Raw genomic sequence first — 10358 nt, 5'->3', positions numbered from 1 at the left:
TTTAAATATTATTTTCCCCCAGCATTTTCACCCACCCAGCTTGCCCCTGGGCTTCTCATCATCCTCCATGCTATTAGTTTAATAAGGAAGTTTTATCAAAGCATGACAAGGAATATAGAGGCTATTATGTGCAAAACATTAGTCAATAGAGAATTGATTGTAATTTTTTGTGATGGCTAACTGAATCATATGGGGCATGCTTTTATATAAAATTAGCATGATTGTTTCATATGTACAGATTGTTGCAAGCCTTTATTACAGGGTGTATTTATTTCTGAGGGCTGCTTAAAAAAACACACAAATTGGGTGGTTTAAAAGAGCAAATATTTATTCTCCCTCAGTTCTAAAAGATAGAGGTTCCAAATCAAGGTTTTTTCAAGGTTGATTTCTTCTGAAGTCTTTGAAGGAGAATCCGTTCTGCACTTCTCTGCTAGCTTCTGGTGGTTGCTGGAAATTCTTGGCATTCCTTGGCTTGTAGGAATACCACTCCAGTCTCTGCCTCTGTCTTCATGTGACATTCTCCCCTCTGTGTTTATGTCTCTCAGTCCAAATTTCTCTCTTTTTATATAGACAAAGGTCATATTGGATTTAGGGCTCACTCTACTCCAATATGACCTTGTCTTAACTTGATTACATTTGCAGAGACCCTATTTCCTAATGAGGTCATGTTCACAAGGTTGGAGTGGACGTGAACTTTGGAGGAACCTATGTAACTCAATACAAATGAGTTGCCAAACTTTTTTCTTTAAAGGGCCAAATAGTAAATGTTGTAGGCTTGGCAGGCCATGCAGTTGCAGCGACCCGATTCTGCCATTGTCATGTGAGAGCAACATGTTCAGTGCAGAAATAATCAACTGTCGCTATGTTCCAAAAACCTTTATTTATGGAGGCTGAACACTGAATTTTATACATTTCTGACATCTCATTAAATACTGCTTTCCTGACTTTTTTAAACATTTAAAACTATACAAGCTATTCTTATTTTTTGGGTAATACACAAACATGGTGGTCCACATTTGGCCCATGGGCCACAGTTTACCAACTTTTCCTTTCTTGTCTTACTAAAGTATTTGATTCTAAATTTAATAGGAAGAGTAGCCCATCTATTATACATGAATAAATCATGGCTGCTATTCTCAAAAGGTTGCCTTTTTTCTGTTTCTGATTTAATAAAACTGGTACATTGTTTAATAAAGCAAGAGCTTGTAGTATGAAACATAGATTTCTTTCCTCACTCTTTTCCATTCTTGATTTCTGATCCCTAAAGAAAACAACTTCAATTATTCTAATTGTTTCAGTTGTTTCTTTTAGTAGTTAGTTCCATATTTCAAATTATTATACAAATATTGTTAAACTTTGTAGTCTTTGGTACCTATTGAAGTCTTACTAAAAAACAAGCATTTAAATATTTTATACTTCCTTCTTCTGCCTTGTGTTACACAGCAATGTTCTTGAGCATAAGTATTGCCTCCCCCATTCTCCCAAAATAGCAATTTTTGCTTAAATCAACATTCTTTGTATACATGATTATGACTATATAAATATTATACAAAGCTGAGTGACAAAAATGTTAAGGTTATATTTCCTTTTATAATGTTTGAGTGACAGTCTCATTTTTTTCATTTGTTTGGGTTTCTAAGTATCATTAATTGAGCCCCATATTTGGTTAGAAGACTCTATAAACCCTTTCAATATAGACAAACACGCAAGACATTTCCCCCTGGCATTTCTGTGCCTGGATGACATCCTTCCTGTCCCTGTGGCCCCTCCACCCCCAGCTCCAGGATAGGCCTGTTGCACAGCTGTTTGTACTGGGACAACTCTGAGTTCATCCTACCATGTCCTACCATGAGGACAAAGACCATTCTCAGCAATCAGACTGTAGACAACCCAGGAAATAAAGATCACTCTGAAGGACCCTGCAGTTATTGTGAAGACCCTAGAGGCACCCTGTGAAGTGACTTCAAATGTAGAACTCAGTCTCCTTGGAGAAAAAAAGAAGAGTCTCTGGGTTGACAAACAATGGTGAAAGAAAAAGGGACTGGCTGCTGTTCACACTATCTGCAGTCATGTACAGAACGGAATCAAGGGTGTTAGGCAGGGCTTCTGTTACAAGATGAGGTCTGTGTACGCTCGCCTCCCCATCGACATCGTTATTGAGGAGAATCATTCTCTTTTTAAAATCAGGAATTTCTTGGGCAAAAATTACAGGTGCAGAAATCAGATAAAGTTGGGTGTGACTTGTTCAGAATCTCAGACCGAGAAAGATGAGTTGATTCTTGAAGAAAATAAGAATGAACTTGTTGACGGAGCACACCACGTTGTTCAAAAACAAGGATATCAGAAAATTCCTGAATGCTGTCTAAGTTGCTGGAAAAGGGTCAGTTCAGGAAACTGATGAATAAGATCCAAGTTGTCCAGCTATAGGAACAGCAAGATGCCAAATAATTCCTCATACTTATTTGCAATATTCCTTTTATTTATTTGCATTATTTTAAAGCTGCAATAAAAGCTGTGCATTGAAAAAAAGGAAACTTTTCTACTTCCTTCCAGTGTTGAAACATATTTTTTTCACTATCATGTTTCCATAGGTCATATCATCTAGTTGCTCTCTGAGAAAAAATATATTGGTGGCAAATTTGTGGAAACATTTTTCACATCATAAGAACTTTATCTTTTTGATACACTTTTATCTTTTTTATACACTTAACAGATAATTTGATTGTGTAGTCCACTCTAGGTTAGAGATAACATTTAAATATAATTGTGAAAGCACATGTTTTTCTGGCTTCTGGCTTTGAGGATTGCTCTTGATATGTCTAAAGCTCTTCTGTTGTCCGTTGTTTGGTATGTGGCCTCTTTAAACTTATGGAGCTTTTAACATCTTTTAATAATACATATTTAATGTAGTCTAAATTATATGTGAATATATGTCATCTAGTTTATATATAAATATATGAGTAATATATGAAATGTATAATACTAATGGAATATTTATATTTATATTAAATATTATTCTCCCTTGTCTTTTCTCTGTTTTCTATGCCTGGAACTTTTATTAGTCATTTTATTCTATTATTCTATCAGGGCACCTATTATCTATTAGATATTTTGCATTCTGAATTTATTTCTCATAGTCTCCTCTCTGTTGTTTCTATGAGTTTTTTGTTATTCTTCTTTCTTGCCAAAGTCCTAAGTGTTATTTTTACATTCGAATTCTTATATTTATTGTTAGTTTTCTGTTTCCATATTTTTAACCTCCATGGACTCTTCTGTTATTCTGAATATTCCTACTTTTTTGTTTTACAGGATTCTGGATTGTTTGGTTTTTCCTCATAAATACATTTCTTTTTACCTCTCTGAGGCTGCTCTAGTGACTCAGATTTCTTCTGCTCTTTTATTTCCTCTCTGCTTCCTTCCAGTTCTGTTGTGTTTATTTTGCCTTCTGTTTTTTATGCCAAAGGATTTCTGTGCATTGGTAGCCTTGTGCATGACTTGGAGTTTGTCAAATACTGTTGTTTTTTCTTCTTGGGTAGCACTTCCAAAATATAGTTTTCTGAGATCTTGTCTGTTAAAGGAGTAAGATGTTCTCTAAGTAATTATCTAATTTGGTGGTTATAACCTTGGCTATCAGTGTTGTAACAGCTGAGCACAAGGGAAGTAAGAAGCCTGACTTGCACTTAATGCTATCCCTGCTTTCATTAGAGGGAAAAGGTGACTCTCACCTTCAACCTTTCCAACTATTTTTTTTTTCCATAGATTCTTTGGCTGTAACTCTTTAGAGCCTTTGCCTCTGCCCTTGGGCTTGACCAAACCCTACAACAAGGGGAACCAAGAAAAAAAACTGGATGTCTGACGCCTAAATTAGAACTTTGACAGCCATCCTGTATTAAATAGTATAGCTTTGGATACCAACTTAATGCTTGGAAAAATCTGTGCTCCATCATTTACTACTTGTGTGACTTTGGAAATGTCATTAACCTCTGATATTTTAGTTTTTGTATAGATAAGATGAGAATAATTTCTCACCCTCTAAAGTTTTTCTGGCTGTTAAATGAGATCATATACCTTTCTGTGCCCTTTTCTCTGCTAATGTATATGGAGACAGAGCTCTGGTGTCTCTTTCTGTTCTTATCAGAACACCAGCCCTGTTGGATTTAGGCCTTCACCGTCATAACCTCATTTAACCTTTATTACCTTCTTAAAGAACCTGTCTTCAAATGCAGTCATCTTGAGGGTAAGGGCTTCGATGTATGAATTTGGGGAGGACACAATTTAGTACATCACACAAGGTGAAGAGAGAACTCAGTTAACCTTGGCTTTTCTGTTTGTCTTTTCAACTCTGTCATTTCCATCTTTTCAGTAAAGACAAGCTTTAGGGAAAAATGGAAATTAAAAGCATGTTGCTTTTAGAGAATCTTCCTTTTTAGTATAATTAATTCAGTTTAATACTTACACCTTTTGGGTGGACATAAAAAATAAAAGCAGGATATAAGAAGCAGAACGTATATAGTGGTTCTAAGATGGCAAATTTGTAGAGACATAGCCTGTGGTTGAGAAGGTACCCTCGAATTCTACTTATTTCATTACATATAATGAAATAAGCCCCCTGATTTGCCTTCAACATTTATGTTTTCCCTAATACTCCATCTTAGAAGTATTTGACCATATTGCCCAATCTCAAAATGTAGTGAATTTTCATAGCCAGAATCATTTGTGTATGTGAGCATTACCTAGACTTTCCTCTAAGTGTAGAGAAGGGCACTGAATTTCACAGTAGGTAGTTTCAGTCTTTTGCATGTGGTAGTCCCATTTATATAAAAATTCTTAACTGTAAATGCACATAAGTACTGAGGGAAGCGCTTACAGCCCGTGAGTGCCTACGTCACATATGTGTACCACTGTTTCATACGTAAGAGGGGTATAAATATATATGCATTTTTATGTTAGGTTCAGGAATTTCCACTATCCAATTTTACCATTTGGTAGAAATGTTTGATCATTAATGAATAATTAATAGCCAAGGCTACAAAAATCCTTTTGACACAAAAATCACTTTTAGTGGGAGAAATATATTTATCTAAATGAAAGACTTTTATGAGTCATGTACATATTCTTCTTTTTCCCCTTGAATTATTCCAGCATCAGGCTTATCTAGGCTATAGGTTGTTATTCCAATTGCCTTTTTAAAGTAACAGGGTCATGCAATTTGTTTTAGCTCAAAACTGTTGACTCGTGGGAATACGTAGCTATTTTAGGCTATTCAGTCTTATTTCCGCCAACATTTTGTGCCAGTCGTAGTCATCTAGATAGATAAGGATTTAAGATTTAATGTGTATAGAGCACATTTCCACATCACACAAACAGGGGAAAAACCCTCTGTGGAATAGAGTTCATTATTACATTTTTCCTTAGTGAAAATACCAAAGAGAAACATAAATGCACAAATTATCCTAAGCAAGAGAGAAATATATGTGAAATAATCCTTTTTTTTCTCAAGTCTTCTTCCAGATATCTGTCTTCTATAGCTTTGTGTTCCTAACATGTTGATGCCTCAGTGAGAAGGAAGATGGGTTCCTCGTGTTGTGTCAGAAAGCGTATCACTGTTGCTATATACTAGATAGCAGATTCATCTTGTATGGATGGTGACCAGTGGTCAGGTTCATAAGAAAACAGGTCAATTTTGCTTCATTAGATTCATCAACAGAAACTCCAGGAATTTCTTCTTAATGTGTCCAAAAAGATGTCTTCAAAAATTACATCTGGCTAAGGTCACTTACTTAAAACAAAGAAACGGGGACTGTACTCAGATAAATCAATGCATTTGATTCTAAAGAAAAATTCTATTTGATTAATCGAGTTGTTTTAATGCTATATACATGCCATTTTATTTCATTTGTTCTAGTAGATTTTTTGTAGTTTTTTTAATCCAATGACAGAACTAACAGCTTGAAATACTAATGTAAATACTAGGTTAATTGGATTATCAGCTGTTTTAATTTAGTTTGTTACTTTTTCTTAGGCATGAATTTAAACTGTGGTTTGACCTAGGATATAATCATGTATGTGTGAACTAAGAAATGAATAGTACTGCCCTGGTTAGAATACCTCAGTGGATTGAGCATGGGCCTGCGTAGCAAAGGGTCACTGGATTGATTCTCAGTCAGGGCATATGCCTGGGTTACAGGCCAGATCCCCAGTTGGAGGCATGTGAAATGCAGTGGATTGATGTTTCTCTCCCTCTCTTTAGAATAATAAATAAATAAAATTAAATAAATAAATAAAATCTTTAAAAAAAGAAGTGAAGAGTATTGTGGGAAAAGATTTTCCACAATTGAGGTAGAAGAAACTTCAGATTATTTATTCTGCCCTTCATTAATAAATGAGTAAATTGAGGCAGAGGAAAACTAAGTGAGTTGCCCAGAGACATAGATATACTTAGTTAGAAGACATGGACCTACATTCAAAGTCCTGAAATTCCAGTTTAACACCCTGGAAAATGTAATGTATTGTAATTATGGTTCCTTACTTATGTGTAGAAGGAAGCCTTGATAAAATATTCTCACAGGCTACCTCAGGACTACTTTGTCCGTGAGTCCCAATGTAGACCCAGACTAACCTGTGAAGTGGAGAGAAGCCCTATGATGCTTATTTTCTAGGCAGTGTAGCTCTTGAGACCAACTCAAGTATCTTAACAGCAATAAAATGATTAGTTCAAGTAATTGCTACAATAATTTCTTTTCTGACTCAAAATATGTGATCCCTTCCTGATCTAATTACCATCTTAGTGGGAAGATCTTGAATATTTAAAACCATTTAGCCTCCAAAGTTTGGATTGTATGTTTGGATGTGAATGTATATGTACAGATCTTTTTAAATTGTTATAACTGATTGTCACAAAATTGCCATGAAGTAGGATAAGACGAGTACTTCCCCCACTAAATCTAGGAACCCCAGGACCAAATAGCTTAAACTTTCCCCCCAAAGATCATAGGCATGCAGATGGCCATCCCAATTCTCCATCCCAGATGTTCAGAGAAGTTACCGTCTTGTGAACATTAATTAGATAAAGTAGGAGATTGGGTAAAATTGATATTTAAGGAGGGTTAGGCTTCATTGTACTTCAAATTCCAATCCATACTCTTCCTGTGCCCCATCTCACTGCTCATAATGATACAGGGTGTGTGGGTAGGTATTAATCTCTTTATTTTTAATAAAAATAATTACATCTAAGGATTAAATGATTTGTCTATTATCAAAGAATATAAGTGGCACAGCTCAGATAAGAAGCTCCTGATACTGTTCCAATAATGATTTTATTTTAAATTATAAAGTAATTATACAGGATTTTATTTTTATTCATTGCCTTATTCTTTAAAAAGCCAGAATCGCAATAATGCGAAATAGGAAGTGAATGTCCCTTCCTCATGACACTTGGCCTTGCAGTTTTACCCTAGAAATGACCACCATTTATTTTTTTGGTGTGTCTATTTGAGTTGTAGGTGAAGACTCTGCTACTCTTCCCTCCAGTTCTACTTCCCAGAGAACTTCCTGGTTCCACTTTTACCTTCCTTTGTCTTCTGCATTTAGTTATTTTTCTACTGACTTTCATGACTCTGGATTGCAATATACCTCTCTTTCTTACACAATAAACCTTTTTAAAAATATTGTCAATGCCAGTGCTTTAATTGGTGTGAAACAAGTAATTCTTTTGGTATATTTTAAACCTCTTTAACAGCCTCTTTGAGGTATAATCAAGGTACATGTTAATGTATACCCATGAAAACATCATAATATTCAATCCCATAATACACACCAACCCCAAAAGTTTTCCCACTGAGGATGAAATAGCAAAAGTTACAACCAGCCTTGGAATTGGGCCTAATTTAAGTAATAACAATTTAGTGACTATGAACTCCCATACATGTATTTATATCAAGGAAGAGATACTATAAACCTTTTTAAAAGTGTTAAATTTTCTATTTTTACCAGTGATGTCTTTTTCTACATTTTAATTTATGTTGATCGTATTTAAAACTGAAACAAATTTTAGCTAGTATTTAACTGTATCTACTATCTTAGTATATTATAACTTTCTGCTTTGTGAAGTGAGGAATTATTGTCACTTCCCCCTCTCCAGCACTTCTTCCTTCATAATCCATATCCCAGCTTCTGTTTGATTTGCCATAACTTTCATATCATCAGGCTTTGCAGCATGTACATTCCATGCTGTCCTTCTCATTAATCCTTTTGTTTGTTGCTTGTGAATATTGACTCCAAAAAATTGAAAACTAGTGACTGGGTCTTAGATGTGTATTGAGGGCTACAGAAGTGATACACTATCATGCTATTAAAACATGGCTGCTGAAGCTCAAGTTTACAGAGTTTCATGAGGCCTTTGAAGATATTTCCTTTATAGATACACCCCTAGGACTGCTTCAAAAACTGCATCTAGTGCTGTTGATGAGAAGTCTGATGCCAATGTGATTGTTCTTTTGTAAGCAAAATTCCATTCCCTGTGAATGCTTTTAGTAAACTCTTCCTTTATGTTTGGTGCTTTGGAGTTTTGTCAAGGTCATTCTGGGTGTGGACTATCTACTTCCTCTGACTTCATTGACCTGTATGGCATACTGAAGTTCTTCCTAGCTAAAGAACTGTGCATCCACCTACCAGGTTGTAAAGTGGCCGTAGAAAGCAGGTGGGGGTTGTCTAATGTGTTTAGTAGAAGCATTACAATGTTATGATAGAACCTGAAGTCAGAGCTCCAAAACTTGGAGTCACAGGTACTGCTTTCTACTTATTTTATTAACATTTTTATAAGAAATTACATTGGTCAAGTCTGTAGCAGTATGAGGTTAAAATATAATACTAATATTTTTAAATGGCCTTTTTATTAAAGGTAAATAAACTACATGCAATCAGTTATTTCTACAATTTTCTGTTCACATATTTTTTTTCCACAGGATATTGTGCTTATGTAATATGTAATCCTGTGTTATTTTGCGTTCTATGAACATTAAAAAAAACACTATTTACCTATTTAAATTTACTGTGATAGAAAAAGGGCTTAGGAAACATTTTTGTATTACTCTTATGCAGATACTATATTTTAAAACTATTTTGTTATTATTGTTAATTAGCTAATCCTATGTGCTGAAAAATATTTGTAAACAGAATACACTATCTTAGACCTTAAATCTTTAGATCTTAAATCAGAGTAAAGTCATGTTGGTAAATGGATAATAGCTAATTATTTCAAGTTGGTAAGGGAATCTTCTTACTACATAAGGTTCAAGGAATGGTCAAGCCGTTCTTTGTGGATCTTCTTGTCTGGGATAGTCTAACAGACTAGGATACCTGCTCTAAGGAACCATTGATGAATAGTATACCACACAGCTGGGAGCACAGCACAATGTGATTTACATGCAGAAATCACAGGCCAAATGGATTGTGTGTCTTGTTACTCTGGAACTGTTGTTTCTAGTGGTTAATAAAATGTTCTGAATTATCCATGTAAGTAAATTATGTTCTTATGATAGATTTTTTTCTTTTCAAGGCCAGTAGTTTAATCTATGAATAACTTTGAACTACATGAAAAAATTTTACTGGATCACCTCTTCAATAATTTAAATTATTGCTCAACATTTTCAGTGTATTTAAAATACTAGCCTATTTGCTTAAAGACAGCCATAATCCTACCATTTTGTTGTATGTATATATGAAAAGAGAAAACATTTAGAGGATTTATTAAAATAAATCTATATCATATGTATAACCTAAATAAATAGTATAGTTTATTTATATACTTTATGTATGGTACATAGTATTTACCTATGGATGGAGAGCTTATGTACACAGAGAAAGTTAATATATCTCTCTCTTTCTCTTTCTCTATCTACATATAGAGAGAAATAATAAACTACATAAAGAGAATATACTACTGAAAAATATGGGCCATCATGTTAATACTTTTATAAAATTAAGGGTGATCTTTGTTATTTTAATTAGATCCTTTCTATGCATTCTGAGTTTTAAGCATACATTATATTTTAAAGTATAACACACACACACACACACACACACACACACACACACTCAGTATAGCTTCTTTGTTCAAAGAACCACTTTTTGAAATGTCAGATGCCCCCTTTCACAGATCAGTCTGATGGTTTGCGTAAACAGATTAAAAGCATGTGGAATTAATTTTCTTAGTAATGTATTTTGACTCAAATTTTTTTAAAGAATGAGGAGCTTTCAAGAATTTTATAAGGTTTAATTTTATCTCCCAGACAACATTTGGCTACCTAATTATAACGTGTTTTGAATACTATAGATGACTTGAATCAAGAATTGCATTT

The 10358-nt window shown here is 34.4% G+C and overlaps 1 pseudogene; it reads left to right on the top strand.

Annotated features, from left to right (window-relative positions):
* Positions 1-1848: 1848 nt before the first annotated feature.
* LOC119052966 (60S ribosomal protein L9-like) lies at positions 1849-2398 on the top strand (annotated as a pseudogene).
* Positions 2399-10358: the final 7960 nt, after the last annotated feature.

Source organism: Artibeus jamaicensis, unplaced genomic scaffold (genome assembly GCF_021234435.1).
Source record: "Artibeus jamaicensis isolate MK-2021 breed Jamaican fruit bat unplaced genomic scaffold, CSHL_Jam_final contig_426, whole genome shotgun sequence".
NCBI lineage: Eukaryota > Metazoa > Chordata > Mammalia > Chiroptera > Phyllostomidae > Artibeus > Artibeus jamaicensis.
This window is presented reverse-complemented; position numbering and strand designations above follow the sequence as displayed.